The sequence below is a fragment of the Engystomops pustulosus genome, chromosome 2, assembly GCF_040894005.1.
Source record: "Engystomops pustulosus chromosome 2, aEngPut4.maternal, whole genome shotgun sequence".
Taxonomy (NCBI): Eukaryota; Metazoa; Chordata; class Amphibia; order Anura; family Leptodactylidae; genus Engystomops; species Engystomops pustulosus.
This window is the reverse complement of record NC_092412.1, coordinates 236,713,946-236,736,265: the sequence shown is the minus strand read 5'-3', so window position 1 is coordinate 236,736,265 and position 22,320 is coordinate 236,713,946. Positions and strand designations below refer to the sequence as shown.

The window sequence follows — 22,320 nt, the reverse complement described above, 5'->3', positions numbered from 1 at the left end:
TCCTAAAAAGGGTTTCTGTTTATAGTAGTATAATCCCACCTTGAACTGGTGCATCAACACAACTAACAGGTCTTTCTGGGTAATATTTTTGAAAAATTGTCTTCAAACACGACAAATCCCAAATAGAAGTAAAAGCAAAAGTGATGGATGTGAATACAAACACTCAATGACTGGCTTATCTAAATATTTAAAGATGTTTTTGAGTAAAATAACTACTTTGTAGCTACTATGGGTGTTAACATTAACATATCGAGGGTCTTAATTCTGAATATCCATATAAGGAGCTTCTGTTTTTTCTCTTGCTCCTCGACACATGGAGATTCTCTCGAGAAAGGTTTCAATGAAGTCTTCAGTCTTTAGAAACTCAATGTCTACGACATCTGAATTCATCACATTGTGTTAATGAAGAACGACACAGGTTTGGTTTTTATTCCTTTTCTCTAATGTTGCCCTAAGCAACTCCATCTATGTATTGTTGTTAATGGGAGAGTACAACGGCGAACACGAATCCAGACGCTTTCCAAAAAGTGTCATTCAGAATGTCAACCTCAACAATGACTCACAGGACTGATAAAAAGTCTATTTACTGGCGCAACAAAGATATTGCTGCCTCGTGACTCACTCCGCTTTTCTGCCTTCTAAATACAAACTGCATAAATTATGCAGAGATGTGTAATGAAGTGTAACTTCGAAGTTAAGGAAGCAATTAAGTCTAAGGATGGAATTAATACAGTTTATGGGAAATTTAGGGAGAATGTAATTATGTAAAGGAAGTGGTGAGTAGGCTCTAATGTTTCAGAGGGTGGAGACTGCCTGACTTACTGCCCCAAAGCTTTTACTAAACATAGAACTTGGTAGCTTTTTGTATTTTTAATTACTTTCCTTTCTAAATGTATCCCAAATGAATGTATTTAAATATGTTCAAAAGGGAAGTAGATCTATTTTTGGATGCAGTTTTCCTCCTCACATTGAAATAGTTAAAGAAACCCTTTAGGGTTCTTATTCCCAAGGCCTCATATACCCCACTGTGTGCAAAATTCAGCCACAAACCATGATAGGTTTGCAGGAAGTTTTTGGATAGGTTCAAAAGGGAGGGGGGGGGGTACTCTGCTCACCTGAAACCTGGGCAGGAGTTGAACCTACTCTACATTTCACAGTGTAGCCATCTTCCTCTGTCACGGTGTGGTGAGACTTGATGTGCTCACCATAACGTGACCGGGTATAATAGAAGTCAATGGTGGCCCTGATCTTGAAGCAATTTTGTGGCCAAATCGCAGTCATGTTCATGAGGTCTAAGGCTTACTTGCTTTGCATTGTTCTTACTGTACTTTATGGTACTTTGCTGTAGATAAAATCAGACAAGTATACACCAAGATTCTGGTAAGCCTATGATAGAATAATGAGTTGTATACAGTGGCTGATTGTCGGAGGCTGAGCTAAAGGAAGGAGAGGAGGAAGGAACAGCTTAATCCAATGATAATTTGGGAGGAGTGCTTCAGAGATCTACAAACTCCCTGTAGGTACTGAAATTAAACTGTGATCAAAGATCAAACTCTATGCCCAAAAAACTTCTGTTAAGAATAAACCAAGTTTATATATATAAAAAAATATCATTTTTTATCTACTGATGTACATTCTTTTGTAGGTCATGACTGGACAGCAACCACAAATGATATTCCTCTTTCTACCTACAGGAGATAGGAGATTTTATAAAGAACAGGTATTTACAACTCACATTGAGCTCAATAAATAATTTGTCTTCAGCACCCTCCCCCTAGTGGCGGCTGCAGGCATTCAAAATTTTTCCTTAAATTAATAGTTGTTAAGGATCACAAGAGAGAATAAAACATAAAACATTTAAATAAGGAGATGATCTTCACTGTTACTCTCGTTTAGGACATACATCAAGACATATTTGATTCCTTTACTTTGTGTCCCCATTCTACTGAATTTTTTGGAGAGATCAATGTATTCCCCATAAGAAAGGTAATAAAAATAATACAGAACCTCGTTTTTACTACTTTTTATACATTTGCATCCAATGACTTTATCTTGAATCCCTTAAAGGTACTCAGGGACCTTCTGTTGTTAATTGTAACCCTTTCATAGATCAAATGTCAAAGCCAGGTGCAAAATCATCGACTTGGAGATTTTCGTGATGGTGTCAGATGAGAATTTCCCCAGCTGCCAGGATTAAGTTTTATCTTCTATTTCTCAAACAGCTGCAGATGACGTCACTTGATGTGACCTAAAATCATTACTTTTGTATTGTTTTACAGGTGATATTTTTATTGCAGGACGTTAAAAGCAACAACAACAACAAAAATCATCAGAAACATCCCATGTGGCCGCAAAATGTGCAAGGAGAATATAAACATCGTTGGCAATTCTAGGAAAACCAAATGTTGAGGTAAACACAAATCAGGATAAATTTTGTACATCTGTTTTAAGATATGCAAAAAGAAAAAGAAAGATAATCTATATGGATTTGTGCCCAAAATCTGGGGACTAGATTGGGACTTTATTCTTTAATCAGGTGTCTCATACCAACATCCTTCTTTTTCATGATGTTGGCCTGGCGATCTGCTGAATGTGGCAGGTTGACTTCTAACACTAAAATTATCAGATGTAGAAGGGGTAGTACAAAAACCCTTAAAAATAAGTCGCAGTCAGCTACAAGGTAAAAATAGTATAACACATTCAAGTATAGAAGCCATTGAAATCCATCAGGATCGCCCCAAATCACAGCCCTCACGTTAGGTTTTCCAATCATTACAACTGAGGTCACAGCTAAAAAAAATCTGGTAAGAAATGTAAAAAATATAATTCAATAATCTGTCACATGTGCAATTTTGTAAAATACTGAAAACAGTCAGCCTCGGTTGTGCCACGTTTTTCTTAGGAACTTGTGATATATTACTCTTTTTCTCCCAAGCTGGACTCGGTGTTGGGAGTAGATTATGTGTTGTAGTGGACTGGAAGAAGGATTTGAAGAATAGCAGAAGTTGGTGACAGAATGAGTAAGTGTTGGACAGATTGACAGAACAGTACATTATTGTTATGGTCTGTTATTTCAGTCTTGTAGATGGGGGACGTTGAATGTGCCAATTTTACAATGAATAAAAGTAAATTAATTCTAATGTATCTTCAAATAACGGTCAGCCTTAATGGCAAAATCCTAATATTGTGTAGGTTCCCCTTCATGCCACAAAAAAGCTCTCCCCTATTAAGCTCAGAACTCTGTAAAACCTTTGAAGGTTTCTAGCATTAACTTAAAGAAACCTAGTCTTTGCTCCTCACCTGTATCGGTGAGGCATTGGCACCCCTGACACTGGTTCAATGATTGGCCTCCTTTGTTGGACCACATCAGCGAAAACTGCATCCTGGGAACATTGCACAAGGCCTGACATTTTGAACATCCTTTAGATTGTTATAGAATTGAGTCAAAGTTGCTAAAATCCTTAGATTTGACCACTTTTCCTGCCTTCACATCAATATTTATGTTCTTTTATTAGCTAATACAATTTTTATTATCAGCATAACCATCATGAGTACTAAAAACACGTTACAATCTTGGGGGTCTCAAAGTGGCAATGAGACATTTTACTTTTTAAGACCATATAGTTTTAGGGCTACAGTCAAAGGTCATCCAATACTAAAGTAGCAATGTGAAACCACCACGAGACAAGTATTATCTCTACTTCTTCTAATGACTATGGCTGGTCTTTGAAGTACAGAACTATCAACCAGCAGGTATTTATTCAGAGAGGGAGTGTCCAGATGTAACATTTTTTTTTACTAACGGAGGCAAAACCTAAGCTTATAAACCACCACCCTTCCCCCTTTCACTCAATACTTGCCCCTACCACACGATCCCCTATTCCCATCAACTCCCCTCCCCCGAATTTTTTATAATCAATGCAAAGATTTGAAAAACACACAATTTAGTCAGGGAGTTAACTCTCCATGTAGTTTTGGAATAAAAAACTAATGAATTTTATTTGTTTGTACATGTTGCTGCTTTTAAGATGAATAAAAAGATATAAAAAATAAAAAAGTGGGAAAATAAATACTGCACAATAAAAATAAAATACGAAAATAAAATACCCATAATCCTCTGGTTTTGTTTTGCATTATGAGTTGAATGGTTATGTTCTTCCAGATGAAGTCTTCTTCTGGAAAGTCTTCTCGAAACCCAGACATTAAAGAGTGCTACTGTCTAAACATTGTGAATCAAGTAGCCTGGATAAGAGACAGGGATTATACAAATAAGACTAGATATGTTGCCTATGAATGTAAAGGAAAACAGCTGCTGGAAATAATGTGTTACTACAGTATCTAATTTGTACATTTTAACAAAAACCATATGCTCAATCCCAGGGAGTCTTCTACACCCTGAGCCGAGGGGGCATTGATGGTCATCAATTTGTGGCCCCAAGATGTGGATGTCTCCACTGCAATCCTAAACTACTAAGCACCTGGATTAAAGTTCTCATAAATTCTCATTAGATTTATGTTTAAATAATTATTATTTTATTAGAACCTAAATGCCTCAATGATAAAACATGTTTATCTAGAAGCAGGAGTATAACTTCTAGTGAGCACAGATTGTACACCGACTTCTGTTCCACATGGGGCCCAAAGGTCTCTTTGATGCATAAGAAGGCAACTGTATTCTAAATGTTCCAAATTAGATGGAAGGAACCACATCAACCTCTTGGGAGAACATCCTCTAGATGCAACACCAATAGTCCAGTCTCCAATCATGGTCCCCAAAACCACCCACCATGGTGTTATGTTATGAGGCTAGTAGGTTAGTTGTAGGGACCTGACAGATCTCATTTTGTACTTGTAGTATATAACCCTTGTTAGATGATGTATTTTAGTCCAAAAACAAACGTTTCTGGGTCTAAACTCAAGAAAATATAAGCTGTACACAAACCATAGACATAAAATAAGATACCACCATTCCGCTTTATAGTATGTAACATCTGTAGTCAGATACGCCCCTTTACTAATTCAGTATCCTATTGGCTGGAAATTCGTCGCTACTAATTTGTATCTACAAACGATCAGGAATTTTATAGGTCTGCCTAAAAACTCTTTGATTCCTTCCTATGACAGACTTGATGGAAACCATTGCATTATAAAGGGTTCTTATTAGGCTACTTGCCCTAAATATCAGAAGCTCATTAAAGTGTATAGTGAAGCGCTAATCACAAGTCTGGCCCCCGATGTAGGCAAACGAGGCCGTCTGCAGACAAACATTCCTGTATGTACAAAACCCCATTCAACGGTGTCAGGTAAAGCTAAGCAGACATGTTTTATAAGCTCCATTTATAAGTCCTATAACAGACTCGGCCTCTTAGGCATGCTTCCCATTAGGTCAGAGCCCCATGTGATTTCCCTAAAAAAAAAAAACTCTGTTGTGCAAAACCAAACTGTACATAAAAAGGGAAAAAAAATCAACCTCTGTCCTCCCAATAAAATAATACCCAATCCGAGATTATATTCGTCTTTTCAGCAGTTTCCTATGACTAAGAAAAGAAAAGCGAGAATAGAAGCAATTTTTAATTATTTTAGGTTACATGTTCAGGGTTTTTAAGTTTTTTTTCTGCAGCCACGTAACTCTATACGTGTGAACACCTCAAAACATATGTTTTAAATCTCAACCAACTGCAAAACTATTTAAAAGGACAGCAACAGGGACTGCAATAAACAGAGCCGAGACCCAGAATAAAAACATCAATTGTTCTCCGTAAATTAGTGTGATACATTCGTAAGTCATTGCATTTCAAGGTGGATACCTCGGTTTTTTTTATTGTTTAAAAATGGGCATTAAAAAAATCACAAATATCAATACATCCATGCCCATCTGTGGTCTTGTATTAGTTATGGTTTGAACCCCATCAATGATGACTTGGTGAGAGCTGTCTAGATTTATGGGGCTGTGGCAATGCTGCCGATATTGGTTGCCTTTCCCAAGAACATCAAGTCTGGAAATTATAAATTCTTAGAGTCATTCAGGATTAAAAGAATGGGTGCACTTTTTATCAAAAGTTAACACAGTTATTGACTGGCTGCATTTTGCTTATTCTATTCAACTCCCATTGACTTTATTGGGGAGAATCATTCAAAAATATGATATATATAGTATATGAGTATATTACTAGAAAACTAGAAAACAACTTAAAATGTATGTTTGACATATTTCAAGAAAACTGTATGGATGGTCTCTATATAGCTCTTCTGTAGGTGTATCCATGACAACAGACTACAAATAGGCCCTGTGTAGTCGTGCAATCATATTGTAACATCTGTGTTAGCGTCATCCTTGGTCCATGGTATGTGACTGAGGAGATGCTGATTGTTTCTCTTGTACTGCTGTAGTGTAAACATGGGTTATATTTTGCCGGGATCTCTGAACTTTGGCCCAATCACTATAGAGGCCGGGGCTTTTTGTCCTACCTACCCTCCCTTCACTAGTAGTTATAATCATTCTTTACTAGATCCACTCCTTGTTAGAGACTTGATTGTGTTCCTGGTATCCTGGATCAGCTCCTGTTCAGGCTTCTCTTTTGTATTTGTGATATTGTACTTTGTTTGCGCTCTCTGTTTTGACACAACTTGTTGACTATTCTTATCTGTTTGTATTGTTTTGTCTTTGTGTGTTTTGTAGTTTGGTCTAGGGATGGATTGTCAACTAGTAGTCCCATACCGCCAAGGGTTCATTGGGCAAGCAGGTAAGGTTTTTGGGGTGTTCAGTATTAGAGCTTACTGTCATGTCTGTGTTCTTGTACCTGGTGCCCTAATGATACATATTACACACACATTCGTTTGGTCAAATGGAAGAGAAGATATTTGCTGTAGTTTATAACCAAGGCACCATATTGTCATAGAATCTATACACCCAAAATAAAAGAACAGTTCTAATTAATACTTTAAAAAGGTTTGCACAATTTACACCCCCATCCAAAAAATGTCAGGAAAAACAGAAAGATCTGAAAACTAGAGTCTGCTTTGGATCCACCTCTTAGAACTATCTACACCCATTATCCAATGCAATTAATGGTGACTATTATTTAGTTCCCCAATATCCAAGTTGTGAGTGAAAGTCACTCCTGAAGAGCTAATGAGATGCTAAACATAGCCGGAGCCAAAGAAAGAACACGGCGAGAATTTGCAATTTTTACACAATGCAACACAGATAACTGATGAATCCTGTCAGGAGTCGCGGCCCAAGATTACAGGCGACTATGAGATAACAATTAACATTGAATATATTAAGCCCCGGTGATGGATAGGAGAATCATAAAGCATGGCTTATTCAATAGATCCTCTTTATTCCACTCTGACAGAGAAAGTGCAATTTATTAAAACTCCACTGTGGACCGACTTTCCTTACGCTAAATAATCTTTTACTTAGTATCCAATAAAAAAACGGAGAACTTGAATCTGTATTTATCAATACTGTATTGTGCATATATAGCTACTAAGCGTTAATTTATCTGACATAGAGAGAGGAGTGCATTCATAAGGAGGCTACCACTAAGAATATATGTTAAATATCATTTATTTATAATAAAAAAAATTGGAAAATTCCTTAAATGCAGAAATACCATAACCTAATATTAGCCAATATTCCAGGTATTTAGATGATTAAAGTAATTATTATTATTATTATTATTATTATTTTTTTAATAATTATTATTATTATTAGTAGTAGTAGTAATATTGCTGTATTTATTATGATTATTATTAATTAGTGGGCAGAGAGGGGCGTGGAATGGGCCGGACCTGGGCACATTAGCTATAATTTTACACCAGACAGGGCCTGGCACCAGGCAGGACGCAATTATCCGATGTGGACTGTATAAACAAAGAGGCTGGAGTCTCCTAGTACATGTGGCACGACCTGCGGGGCGGGGTTGACATCAAGTTCGGGTGTACGAAGCACTAGTGTTTGATGAATTGCCCCCATTGGGCTGCTGAGGAATTCTGTTAACCTCTTTACAGATGCCAATGTGTCCATCATCATCTTTTTTCCTCCCTCGACATCTCTGAAGATGCTGGGTAAGAGATCACTGGGTTGGGAACAAGACATGATACGGCATTGATAAGTAGGAAGTTGTTTTTTCTTTATGGGGGTCATTTACTAAGGGCCCGATTCACGTTTTTCCGACGTGTTACCCGAATATTTCCGATTTGCGCCAATTTCTCCTGAATTGCCCAGGGATTTTGGCGCACGCGATAGGATTGTGGCGCATCGGCACTGGCATGCACGTGACGGAAATCGGGAGGCGTGGCCGAACGAAAACCTGACGGATTCGGAAAAACTGCCGCATTTAAAACAAAAATCTGTCGCAGAGCTTGCAATTACCTTCACTCAGCCCGAGCCGGTGAATTCCAGCCCGTTCCGATGTTTTTCAGCGCAGCAGCGCCACCTGGTGGACGGCAGAGGAACTACCTTAATAAATCCCGACCGGACCCGAATCCAGCGCAGAGAACGCGCCGCTGGATCGCGAATGGACCGGGTAAGTAAATCTGCCCCTATGTGTCTATATTCAGCTCCCCCAGTGGCGGTCAAGTGCATTGCATCTTGTTAGGGTGAGCTAGGGTAAAATCCAAAAACAGACAGGGATCCATGCGTTTTTGGGTCAGAAAAAAATGATGGTGGCTGCAGAACTTTAATTTGAATAATAATAGTAATAATAATACCAAAGGAATACAATAGTATAAGGACAGAAATCACTCGTCATCCGTTAAAAAAATCTTGAAATATTTTTCTTCTTTCAAATCTTTCAGGCGAACAAGGTGACAGTCTACAAGATGAATCCAAGTAATGCCACCTTATCCAGAATAGAAGTTTTTCATCTATGACCTCAATTCTGTTTTCACCCTCCAATCAGTTTACATGCGGCTCTTATATGGCTTGTTTTCAGTCTGTTCATGGCTCATTTATATTTCCTGATTTGTAGGATACATAAAAAGACAAAAGTTGAATTTGAGTATGCAGCCTGGGTTCCGCTTTGTAGGAAAAGCAGTGACTCGTAACCAGTATTCATAAGCGGGAAATGGTTGCAAACGGCTGTACTGAAAGTAATGAAGTTTGATGAAAAAATGAAAAACTTACAAAAAGAGAGTTATTTTACCAATCACTGGCCAGACTATAAACTTATAGTAAACTAATGGAAACTATTGAGCGCTTTAAAGGAATACTCCAGGAAAAAGCATACACGGTGTGTCAGCTAGAACATTAGGACTGCCGGGGTGGATCATGACAACACGGTTCCAGAACATTAAAGAAACATTACATGTGTCATGCCTCAACCCTAAAAGACCCACAAAATCAAACTTATCTCTTTTTCACAGAATAGAGGATACTTTATAGATTAATGGAGGTCTGACCATTTGGGCACCCACTGATTATGAGAACAGGGGTCCCTTTTACAACCATCTGAATGGAGCAGAAGGACTATGCCATTTGTATCGGTGGAACTGCAAGGGATTTCCAAGTAAAGGTCTTGGCTAAATCCAGCACCTAAATGCAAATTAAAGGAGTGGTCACACTTCATTCCAGAAGAGGTTCAATGGTACCCCCAATGGAACTCTCAATCTCATGATCGTAAGAAGTTCCATCAGTTATAACCCCTCCAATCTACAACTTGTTATATTTGTTGGCAAACCACTATAAACTCCACCTAAGTAGATTACATTACGTTACAACATATTGGATCAATTAATTGTAACAGATAGATGAGCTCCAGACTGGGCAGATTCAGAATTTAAATGAAAAATGAACAGAATTTCCTGCTGCCTCAGCAAAAATCCTGTGAAATAAAGTTACTTAAAACGGCACTAATTATAACTGGTCAAAAGATCAATTACTTTCAAAGACAACAAAGAAAGTCTACGGTGAATAGAAAACAGGTACGGTATTTCCCAGTCAAACACTAAAGCATAAATGATCAGGAATGCTTTCCCATAGGACACCGAGGATGACTATTTACACATGAAGTCTCATCTGTTTTATATTAGAAAAGCTGGAGAATCTACTTGTGCTGCCATATTGTGCCCTTGAAAGACACCCCTATAGAATGGCAGGTGAGGAAAACACTAAAAAAATGTATTTCTCAAAAAATATATATGCAAAAGTGTGGATTCATAATTCCACAAATGCCATATTATAGATCTACACAACATGTGTACACAACATTATGAGACTTTGTGCATGAACCCAAAAGTGGTTAATTGCACTGGAAAATTCCTGTGTTGAGAGCAGTAGGTCCCTGGGTGACAGAGCCTCAGTAGGCCCCTGGGTGACAGAGCCTCAGTAGGCCCCTGGGTGACAGAGCCTCAGTAGGCCCCTGGGCGACAGAACCTCAGTAGGCCCCTGGGTGACAGAGCCTCAGTAGGCCCCTGGGTAACAGAACCTTAGTGGCCCCTGGGTGACAGAGCCTCAGTAGGCCCCTGGGTGACAGAGCCTCAGTAGGCCCCTGGGTGACAGAGCCTCAGTAGGCCCCTGGGTGACAGAGCCTCAGTAGGCCCCTGGATGACAGAGCCTCAGTAGGCCCCTGGGTGACAGAGCCTCAGTAGGCCCCTGGGTGACAGAGCCTCAGTAGGCCCCTGGGTGACAGAGCCTCAGTAGGCCCCTGGGTGACAGAGCCTCAGTGGCCCTTTTGCAATGAACTTATGCAATGGCAATAAAAATTCAGAAACTAAAACAGTCTCATGTTCCCTAAAATATTTGCTAGTTTTTCATACCAAACAGCCCCCTCATGGTTATTTTATATCCCCCCTTACCCCCATTTTGTACAGCCATCTGTGGGTCCTCCAGGAGCCCTGGGTCCTGGCACTTGCCCGGTTATGCCCAAGGCTGACACCCACCCTGGTTGAGAGGGTCTCCTGATAAAAGAAAGATCACATTTCCCCCTCTCCCCAGCTTGGGTCCGGGATATCTAACAGTACTAAACATCCTTGCAGCACCTCTAGAGGGGAAAGTATGCATTAGAAAAGAGCTCATTCAAGTTGTATGTGTTAAACAGGACAGGTCATCCCGAGCAGGAGACATGAGTTAACCAAGAAATAAGGTACATAAAATAAGTATAGATTTTTTTTTTTTTAACTAGATAGCCCCTTTAATGTATATCACAGGAAAACTAGCTGCGTATGTACATATTAAGTAGAATAGCCATGGCACAGCATATGACTCATTATCTATACGCGTCAGACCATCACATCTTCACTAAGAATGTTAAATGCACATGAGATTGTATCAGGTCACGGGTGATGTAGTCAGATGTCCCTACTGTAGAAAGATAATACACACGAGCTACACTATCTATATATAGTGTGTCTACATTCCGATCACTGCTCCTATATATACCAGTAATGGACAATATACGATGCTATTGATCAGGTGCAATTCTACAAGTGCCGGATCTTCTTATATACAGTGTCATCCTGACGACGTTATGAAGCCTTCATTCTCTACACTGTAGCACTCCCTGCTGCCCATCTATACAAAGTACTGAGACTGGCTCCATTCACTTAAAGGGGGACTGTCACCAAAAACCAAATGTTGAATGAAACACCCTGTTCAATTTCGTGTTTTTTTAAAATGTATCCATGAGTTCAAATGATAGGGGTCGTGGAAGTTTACTGTGAATTACATCATACTAGCCAAAGGGGAAATAACAGACACATCCCCAGAGAAAACGAAAGGTCACAGCCCCCTTGGCTAGTATGAGCTAATTTGCATATTCATTCTTGGGTCATATCTTATTAAAGGGCGAACAGATAAAGAGATAACCGGACCTGTTAAAATTAGAATTTTAAAAATGTGTTCTGTACCTGAACCCGGACCCTAGTCAGTAACACCCTTAATCTGTGCTGGTGCCTATAGCGGGTGTTTACTGTTTAAATCCTGCTGGCAAAGTCGCCTTGGGCTATTAAATCACTGCAGCTTCATGGGATTTTGGAGATGGTCGTTGTTCCCGATGGCATCGTTGTTCCCGATGTGCTGTCGGCAGGTTAGTGTTGGTGTGAGCGGGCATTTCAATTTAATTGCATTTTAAATGCAACTGGAGACTTTGCTAGAGGAATATAAAGAGTTAACACACACAAATGTCAGAGTTAATAGTGGGGGTGGGGGAGCGACCTTTGAGTCGAACCCCGTCCTGAACTTCTAAAAAACGTTGTGGTTTGGGTCCAATCAACACAAATTTTAAAATAAACACCAAATTGATGAAGGATACAAGGGAAATCATATGAGGTAGGTCATTCAGTATTTTACACATGGTCCTCTTTCAATAGAGATGCTACGATTACCTTCCACAGGGGGTGACTTAAGGGGATGTAGCACTGGTGCGGCAGACTCTTCTTTTCGGGAATTGGTTGTGGTCTAACATCCTAAAAGGGTGGCATATAATAGCAGGTGGGTTGCCAGGACTAAGATATTAGTGATCTATAGTTATCCTTCTCTACACCAGGGGACTATTGGATCAACAGGTAGCATAAGACCTTGCATTGGAAGCTCCATCAACTGTGTAGTGGCCATGCAGGGTTACTACAGCTCATCTCCCATTCACTTGAATGAAAATGTTCCCTTTATTGGGTCTATTCCTAATATATGATTTATGTCAGTAAATGAATCCATTCTGTTTTCCATTGTAATATTTTCTGTAATATTTCACCCAGAAAGGTTTTTAATAAGCGTTGGAGGTGCTTAACCCTTCTTGTAAATTATAGAGCAAACAAAAGCATAAAGCTTTCCTCCCGCCTAATGAAAGCATGCATATTCAATACTCTGAAATATTGGTCCCTGCCCAAACTATCAGGAAATTGGTAGCCAGAATAATTTATACCTTTGAATATGCTAACAAGCAAAGCATCAGCTGGGAGGAGAGCCGAGACCGAGCAACACTGATGAAGCCAAACAAAAATACCAGCTGTCTCTGCTCGGAGAAGACGGATTGCCACCTGTCCTGCTTTTTAATACATAATACATGGCACACTGTCCGTGTCTTACAATGGTTACTGTAGGATACGCTGTATCCAGAACTGAACTACGATGAAGCAATAAAGTAATACAAAAATGAGTCAAATTTAGCTCGTTATTGCCCCTGTGTCATATTTCAGATTTAATAGGGCTGAGTGTGTCATATAGTATCACATACAACTATGTACCTTCAATACTTTATATTTATAGAGAATCAAATTCCTGTATACGGATTTTAAGATTATGGACAAACTTTGGATTCTATAGAAACCGATAGATTGTGCATCAGAGAAGCAAGTAAGTTTACAAACATACATTCACTGATTCAATCAAGAAGTCTTAGTTTATGTACCATATAACCTTATAGCCCTAAGCTGTTGGGCAGTTACTTGAGATAATTGGACCCGATATTCATGTTCCATTTGGGGTTCGGCCACCTGGATATATAGCCATACCGCTGGGCGAACCAAGGTATTGCCAATGTGTCCAGGTCACACGGCCGAACCTAGAAAGTGAAAGTCGGGTGACTCATCTCTAGTAGCTACACATACATGGAGGCTGCAAACTCTATTGATTGCATCAGAAGAAAGAGAAGAGACTTGGATGCCTTTACCTCCTAACTACTGATGCCAATGGCAGGAGCAGATAGAGATATAAAATAAATTAGAATTTCTTACCCAATCAGGGAATAGCAATATGTTCAGCGTCTTAAAGGAAATCTTCTAGACCTGTGATCACAGCAGCATAGGCATTGATTCAAATAGTGTGGGGGGAATTTGACAAATGAGCTCACAAAGTACAAAGATTGACATTAATTAGGATGCAGCTTCTATTGATCCGCAGCGCAACGGTGACAAAATCTAAAATGTCCCCAATTTATTAGAAAAAAGTTCTACTTAGTGAAGTGCCTGCCCCTCTAGGAAGGACCCGACCGAGGGTCTCCATAGGGTTATAACCCCATCTAATAGGTGAATTGGCCCTATTGAATATGCCTTGTGTATACATCATTATGTTACATTGTTTGTTTTTTCCTGCCTCAATAGAGGAAATGATCCTTTACAATAAGCTGATAAATCAATTGAGAATAAAAACAAACAAAAAGAACAAAGCAAATTCCTCCTTGGTTGATGAAAACAGAGAGCAGCAGAATGCAGCAGATGCTTGACGGACAATCCAAAACCGATTTAGTTATTAAACAAATCATAATATTCCAAATTTGTTCAATTAGGTTACAAAATGAGCTTCTGTTTAATTACTCCGTCTCCCTATGATTAAATGTACCGGACGGATCAGTTTTGGCATTTGTGGGGGGGGAATATTTTTTGATAGAATTCCATCTGCCGTAGATCTATCGGTTTGATAATGAAACAATTAACACATTCAGTTCTTGGCAGAGAATAATGTAATTAATGACTGGATCTGCTATTGCCACAATGTAGGGAAATTACTTTGCGGCACATTTGGTTAAGTTGACATCCAATGTGAAGCCAAGGCAATCGACAAAGTCGTAAAGTCATCATACAGCTTTGTTTGTTTTACAGATTAATATGGAGCCAGGCCACCAATTGGTTCCTTATAGAAGGTTTGTACCAAAAAGTCTCTGCAGATGATCAAGGACTGCAGCTGTGGTGGATCTCTGGGTCATTGTGATGTCTAGGATGATATGGTACCACTACAACCAATCAGAGGTTGAGCGGTGACATTCACTGGACGTTCTCTAGTGTGTTAGCAACATCACATCTTATACGCTAATTGGCTGTAGACCCAAGTAACTATCAAATTGGAATGTCTTTGCCATTTACTCAGAGCCCCAGTACTAGGGTTAGAGCCTAGACCCACCTGAAAATCCTCCTGTCTTCTACATGGATAGCCCAACGCTGGCTATTTGAATCATGTGTAATTATGGTATATCACGTGGGCCCAAAGGCCCTTTAACACAAAAGACAATGCTATTGTCATAAATAGCACATAGTAGCATGCAAGGTGGGATTAAGATTGCCATGGGCTCTTGGCTCTCTGAAAATTGTTGGCCTTGTACAATTTTAATTTCTTGAATAGGTTGACATTTACTGCCCATATACAGTAGCAGAACCAACCTTCTGGGGAAAGGTGGAGCACCTTTCTGTCAGCTTCCAGTTCTGTGGTTTGCCTTTGGAGGACCTGTAAAGGTCCTGGAAGGTTACTTATACATATGTATGTCAAGTGCTGATACATGTGTATGAAGATTTTATGGCTGGAGGTCTACATCTTATTTTCCCTTCATGGCCAAACTACTTCCAGGTTGGTTTTGGTGGCCATAGGCCAACGTTACCAGTAGAATGGTAGGCACTATACAAATATGGATAGAAAACTACAGGGCTGCACCATTATGGCCTTAACAAATTATTTTGCATCCCAATTGATTATTTTGACTTGTATAATTATTATGGACCTTTATTAGTACAGTAACAGGATTACACATCTCGCTTTTAACTGTTAGCAAACAGGTCTAACCACCACCAGACTAACCGGTAATAGTCCAACAAAACCACAAGTATCACAAGAAACAATATGGGATTGATAGAGAAATGCTGTGCATTGTATTGTCTGTGGGTGTGTGTGAACATACACTGATGCATCTATAATAGCTGGAATGCCACAGTCAATACAGACAGACGGATATAGAATATTATGTTCCTTGTAGGTAAACGTCTGCTGAGCCAATGACAATCGCTGCTGTCATAGACATCATTAATCCCTGTGACAACTGCTCCTTCCCGTCCATATACACTGTGACCTCGGTGGATGCATAGACATCTTATAGGCATGGCCGACAGTGGTCTGTGCAGATAGAAGGGATCTGTGCTGGTGACAGCTGCACATATAGCAATGCTACCTTCTGGAAAGCACAACATGTCCGGCTTGTTCTATGCCTCGTTCAGATGTTTGGTGTGGATAGAACTCTCCACGGAGGACGTAACACTATAGGGAGAACATCACAACATCTCTACATGGGGAGAATATCCCTCCTCCCTCTTACAATGGACTACCAGGTCCTACTACCCCAATATTTGTATCTATCATTAGTATTTTGTGTGATAGTATTCTATTTATTCATACAGAGTAGTATTCTACAACAATACACAGATAGTTTTATATTGCTATTAATGATATATGTCACTTCTATCTCTTTATGGGCCTTTTTTGATTTTGACTTATTGAACTTTTTGACCTTTTTCCAGCAGTTGCCCAGTGTTCTCCGTGTAGCAGTTTCCTGGTTTGCCCTAAATTTATCTTTCTCCTGCTTCTAAATGTTTGGCGCAAATAATGGCATAATAACACCCCAGTCCTGATCAGGCCTAGGAAAGGCAATGGTATGATTTGCGCAACAAAGTTGCACCTTTATGAACATTTGCGCCTAATAAGGCTCAAAAAAAAACTTTATTTGACAAAGAGCACAGACAAATCAGGTGCAAAAAATAGACTCACAAAGGGTGCAAAAGGAGCTCGGGGAAGGGGGAAATAAGATAAATGACCCCCTATCTATCTATCTCCTATCTATCTATCTATCTATCTATCTATCTATCTATCTATCTATCTATCCATCTCCTATCTATCTATCCATCTCCTATCTATCTATCTATCTATCTATCTCATATCTATCATCTATCTATCTATCTATCTACAAATAGAAAGTCCAGGCAGCACACTGCAAGATAGTGGTGTTGAGTGCAAGCTATTAGGACTGGGTCAGAGGTCCTTGAAAAAGCTTGAAAAAGGCTCCTTGGAGCTGAAACGTTGCTACCACTTTACATGGAATAAAGAAGAACCACTTTTTTACACCGCATCTGATGCCTGGAGTGCTGCTTATTTTCTAGTTTTTATCTATCTATCTATCTATCTATTATTTCTACCTACAATATCTATGTTTTATCTCTGTATCTATAATTTTTCATCATTCACACCCATCCATCCATCACAGGTTTAGACTATCTATCTATCTATCTATCTATCTATCTATCTATCCATCCATCCAAAAAAAAGTACAGTCGTTATGTTTACAAAGCAATGGGTGCTATCCTGGACTCTCAAGTGAATCACATCCAAAGGAAAACGGCAGCACTTCAATATAGTGGAAAAGTGGTCTTTATTCCACCTGTAGCAGGAATATCTATCTATCTATCTATCTATCTATCTATCTATCTATCTATCATGTATCTATCTATCTATCAATCAATCAATCAATCAATCAAATCAATCGATCATGTATCTATCTATAAATCTATGAATCATCTATCTATCAATCATCTATCTATCTGTCTATCTATCTGATACTATCTATCTATCTATCTATCTACTGTATACCCATCTTATCTATGTATGTATGTATGTATCAATCAACTGCCTTTGAGAATTCACATCCATCCATCCATCCAATAAATGTCTAGACTAAGCTCAGAATCTATCAATCTATCTTCATATCTACTGTTTTTAGGTCTTATCTATGAAAATACCTATCTTTTATAGTTCATATCCTATCATCTACTCCATATATTTATCTTTATACTCCATCCGTTTACATATTTTGTAGTTAAAAAGTAGATTTCACTTCTTTCTGTCTGTGGTTGCATTTTGTTTCTGCATTCTCTTAAATTTCTCTGTTAAAAAAGCACAACCTGTCTCTTCAATCCTCCGGTGATCTTCTGAAAGTAAGCATTAATGCCAACAATTTACAAGAGAAAATGCATTAAAAAGCATTTAGGGGCATTCTTCTGATCCCATAAAGAGCAGCAAACTCTCAGTATGAGACAGAGGTAAATGCTTCCCTGAGAACGGATTATTAGTGCTTAGGTAAAAATATAAAGCACGCTCCTTTGTAGAAGTCACAAAAGACTTGTCTCTGTTCTGAGGACCACACCCAGGTACAAAAAGCCATTGACAAAGCCCTACAGATGTGAAGGAGTGCAGATAATGATCTCGATCAACCAACCTCCCTCAAGATGATGGCATGTTCTCTCTCCCACGAAAAGAAAAATATCACCCACTAAAGCCTATGAAAGGAGCAGCTATTAGCGCATTACCATAAGCCAAGAGCAGAAGACTTCACACATCGAAAAGTAGAGATATGCTACAGCATGTGCTCATTGAGCCCATGTGCTTCTAAGACGCCATCAAAAATACTAGTGCTTATGTATCCGACCATCAATGGTATCTAATGTTTGTATGCTCGGGGGCGGATTGACCCATAATGGCCCCAAAGAGGAGGATGTCCCCACACACTAATAACCTACAAAAATTGTTAAAAACACAAACATACAGTTTAAAGAGAGCTTATCAGGATTTCACATGTTCCTGACAAGTTCCCATAGCCTATTTCATAGAGTCATCATCATTATATGCTCACTACTCGTGCTACTATATATCCTGCTTCCTCGTGCAAACATTAACTGAAAGGGAAGAGAGAGCGTAGGAAATAGAGTTAGTGTCCAGATAATGATGATGACTCAATGTGAATCAATGCAGTTTGCTGGAGTTTAAAGGGAGCCTATCATCAGAATTTCACATGTTCATGACAAGCCTTTTATAATACTGCTTCCTAATCTGTTTTATTTTAAATTAAAATTACTAGTTTCATTCACTTATAAAAGTTAAATAAGCTATACATGACTCCCTGCCAACAAACTCTATCCAGTCATGGCGTCATCATGATTATATGCTCACTGCTCGTACAACTATGCTTCCTGCTCAGGAGGAGGGCACAGGAAAAAGAGTTTGTGAGAGTAGTGAGGAGATAATGATGATGACTCTTGTGACTCGATGCAGTTTGCTGGCAGTAAGACAGGTATACTTTTCTGAACTTTATGAAGTGAGTGGAGTCAATATTGGTTCTATGGAGTTTGAGAACACTTACAGGGCTCTCTCCTCTCACAATTACAACAATGTTAGGAAACAAGTGAAAGGCGTATGGCTATAGAATCAAGGTTTGGAAAACCGTGTCAACACGTTCTTCGATGTTTGGGTGTACTAACAAAGACCACAAGCAGCAAGTGGTGGGATTTAGAATTTTTTTTTAAGGTTTCCCACTTTTTCTTCTACCTTTACATAAGCATGGGATTGATGGGGTAAAGTTTTTCCTGTTTAATAAGGGCAGAACAACAAGGGTGGGGCCAAGTCATGCTGATACATTACCATTCTCACCAACACAAGAAGCTGTTGTACTGTATTTAGATAGCAAACATTGAGGAAAGGGATGGAAAATGGGAACCATTCCAAACTATACCTGTCATAATACATGGGATGCATAAAACGTACTAAGGGTAGTACCACAGGGGTGGATTCAAATCCAGTTGCTCTATTCTATGCTTCTGTGCTTCCAAGACATGGAACCACTGTATTGGGGCAGTTTGAATTTAACAAGCATTAAAATAAGAGGAAAGTGTAAAAAAGCTAAATAAAAGTAGCAAGAACAGCAAGTCGCCCATACAGTGGAGAAATGAAAAAAATTCTATCTGGTCTTACAATAATAAACTATACAGTTCCAACTTACATACAAATTCAACTTTAGAAGAAACTCACAGAACTTATCTTGTATGTAACCCAGGGACTGCCTGTATTAACAAGCAAATGCATTAGTAGAGGTTTTTTTTTAAGGATTCTTTTTTCATAGATATCAAGGTTCCCATATATTCGATACAACCACAAGTGGAACAAAATGCGGAGAGTCCCAGCACATTGTTCTTTGTGTTTACACAGTGAACCATATAATCCAGTAGACCAGAGTTCAAGGGTTCACTATTGTGCATTAACACGATGCAGTTAAACCCATGAACCTATGTAAATTGTACGCCTTCCGCTCATTCCCAGCTTTTGTGGTCATTCCCTTTTATTCAATATTACAAAATGGGAATGACCATGTGAAGCCCACACTATAAAATACACCAAATCCTCAGCAAAAGACTCCAAACCACAAAGAATTAATCACTACCCTCAAATTATATAATATAGCATATAAAAAAAAAATATATATATATATACTATTTAATAATTCACTTATTTTGCTTAATAGCCAGGGCTTGAATTATAGCCTTGTGACTTGGTCAATGTGGAAGTGTGGACGTTTTTGCAATAATACATGGTTTTCTCAGAATAAAACTGCATTATTTATGTGAATTCTAAACACAGAGAAGAAAAAAGTGATGGTATAGTGCAACAAAGGCTGCAAATACAATCAGGCTGCTTATATTGAAACTTAGGAAATAACAAAACCACTAGCATTCTTCAACAGAAGGAATATTAGTTGGAAATAGCGCCTCCAGAGGTGTGGAAGTGCAAGAACATCACAATTACTTTATTTTGGGCTGTGATAGGGCGGTGTCAGAGTACCGTATTTTTCGGACTATAAGGTGCACACAAAATCCTTTGATTCTCTCAGAAATCAAAGGTGCACCTTATAATCCAGTGCGCCTTATATATGAACCGTACTTACAGACAACAGCTGCCTTGAGCTGTGCACAGGTCTGCCACCTGCTGGTCATTCATCCTTATAATCAGGTGCGCCTTATAATCCGGTGCTCCTTATATAGGAAACTAGACGTTTTAACAGGCATTTATTGATGGTGCACCTTATAATCAGGTGCGCCTTATAGTCCGAAATATACGGTAAGTAGAAATTGCCAATAATTCATACAATGATACATGAATAGCACAACATTGAGATCTAAGTAAAATGAATCAATTTCATCAAAAATTAAAAATTTTACAAAAACTGACAAGTTAGAGAGAGTGAATTTATCATTATAAGTCCAGTTTTTGGGTTATTAAAGAATTTGAGAAGTTATCTCACAACCATAGAGAATTCACGAGTAGAATTGTCATTGAGCCGTAGAGTTTTTGGTGACCTCAATGAGGTTGTCAGCAAAATGTATAGAGCTATTAATCAGAGTGGACTGACCCCTATTACCGAGCCAATCTCAGATTACTGTTATCATTACAGTGTGTACAAGTATGATGTGAGGAAAGCATAACATGACAGTGAAAAATGACTGCACCCTGTAATATCTGGCGTCACCGTAATAACATGTTCAACACCCGGTGCTACGTTGCAGACCCTCAATCTCAATGTTTCACTCTTACCACTTAAGAAAAGTTTTTCGATTGTTTATTTTCGGTAACTTAAAAATATTCTTTGCTAAATACAGGTTCTAAAATAAAAGCAAATACAGGTTGCCATGGAGATTGTTCACTTCTGTAAATAACCCGCAGTGTCTTTCGATAGGAAGGAAATCCAAAAAATAAACAAAATTCAAACACATAACTTTACTAAACCTTAAAGAGGACCTGTCACCAGTTTTCCAGGTATTATATATTAATGAGTGGGGGTACTAAACAATGGACAGGACAATTAAGAACATGATTTAGCATGCAAATAGTGGCTATTTTGAGGTACTGTGGGTGAACTCCCATTCACTTCCGTGTTAGATCCCCACTAATCCGATATCAATTCTACTTCTATTCTATGAAAAGGTCAATAATATCTATTACATGGAAAAAACACCTTTAAAGGAAACCTACCACCAGGAATCTCCCTAATAAGGTAGATCCAATGGTAGGTTCCTTTACTCTGCACCTTTTTTGCTTAAACTTTTACTCCAGCAGAATCTTGTAAAAATGTTATCTTTTATATACGCAAATTTTCTGTAGAGGCTACTGTGGCTTGGAGTCATCAACATTGTCATCAATGGCTACTCCATGCCTCTGTAGCCTCTTTAGATCCCTCCTACCATCCTGTCTTTGGCTCATAGCTTGCTATAGCTGAACGCACTCGTCTACAAAGCCGGATTTCTGTGCATCTCCGAAGCCGGAGCTACTGCACTTCTCAGACGAATAGCTGTGCGTTGAAGATAGGATGGTAGGAGGGATCGAAAGAGATTATTGGGCAGAATACGGGAATCTACTATTGGATCTTCCTTCTTAGGCAAATCCGGGATGGTAGGCTTCCTTTAAACCTATAATATAAGTCATATTCACACTACAGTCCTCATCTACTATGCCCTTCATGACACCTCTTAGTTTGACCCTTCCAATGTCAAACAATTAATAGTTTTATCTCTTGACGTACGTAATACAAAGTCTCCATTCATAAGATTGCAACGTTGGAGTCTTCCTTTTACTACACACTGTATTTTATTACTCTTGTAGTTGGATCAAGATAGTGGAAGTTATTTTTCTAAACCTTTAAACAATACATTACTATTAAAAGTCATTCAAAAGACGGTTTGTGTGAGTCGACTTTTGGAGAACAACTTTGATGTCAATGAATGGCAGGTAAGATAAACAAAGGG

The 22,320-nt window shown here is 38.8% G+C and overlaps 1 protein-coding gene and 1 long non-coding RNA gene across 4 annotated transcripts in view; one reads left to right on the top strand and one right to left on the bottom strand.

The window, feature by feature from the left end:
• The window catches only part of ROBO1 (roundabout guidance receptor 1), a 754,561-nt gene that overhangs the window by 164,252 nt on the left and 567,989 nt on the right, over positions 1 to 22,320 (bottom strand). The gene's annotated exons all lie outside the window — the stretch shown is intronic.
• Positions 1,645 to 6,744, top strand: LOC140116774 (uncharacterized). Its single transcript, XR_011852953.1, has 3 exons — positions 1,645 to 1,720; positions 2,298 to 2,410; positions 6,680 to 6,744. It is a non-coding gene; the product is annotated as an uncharacterized lncRNA (long non-coding RNA).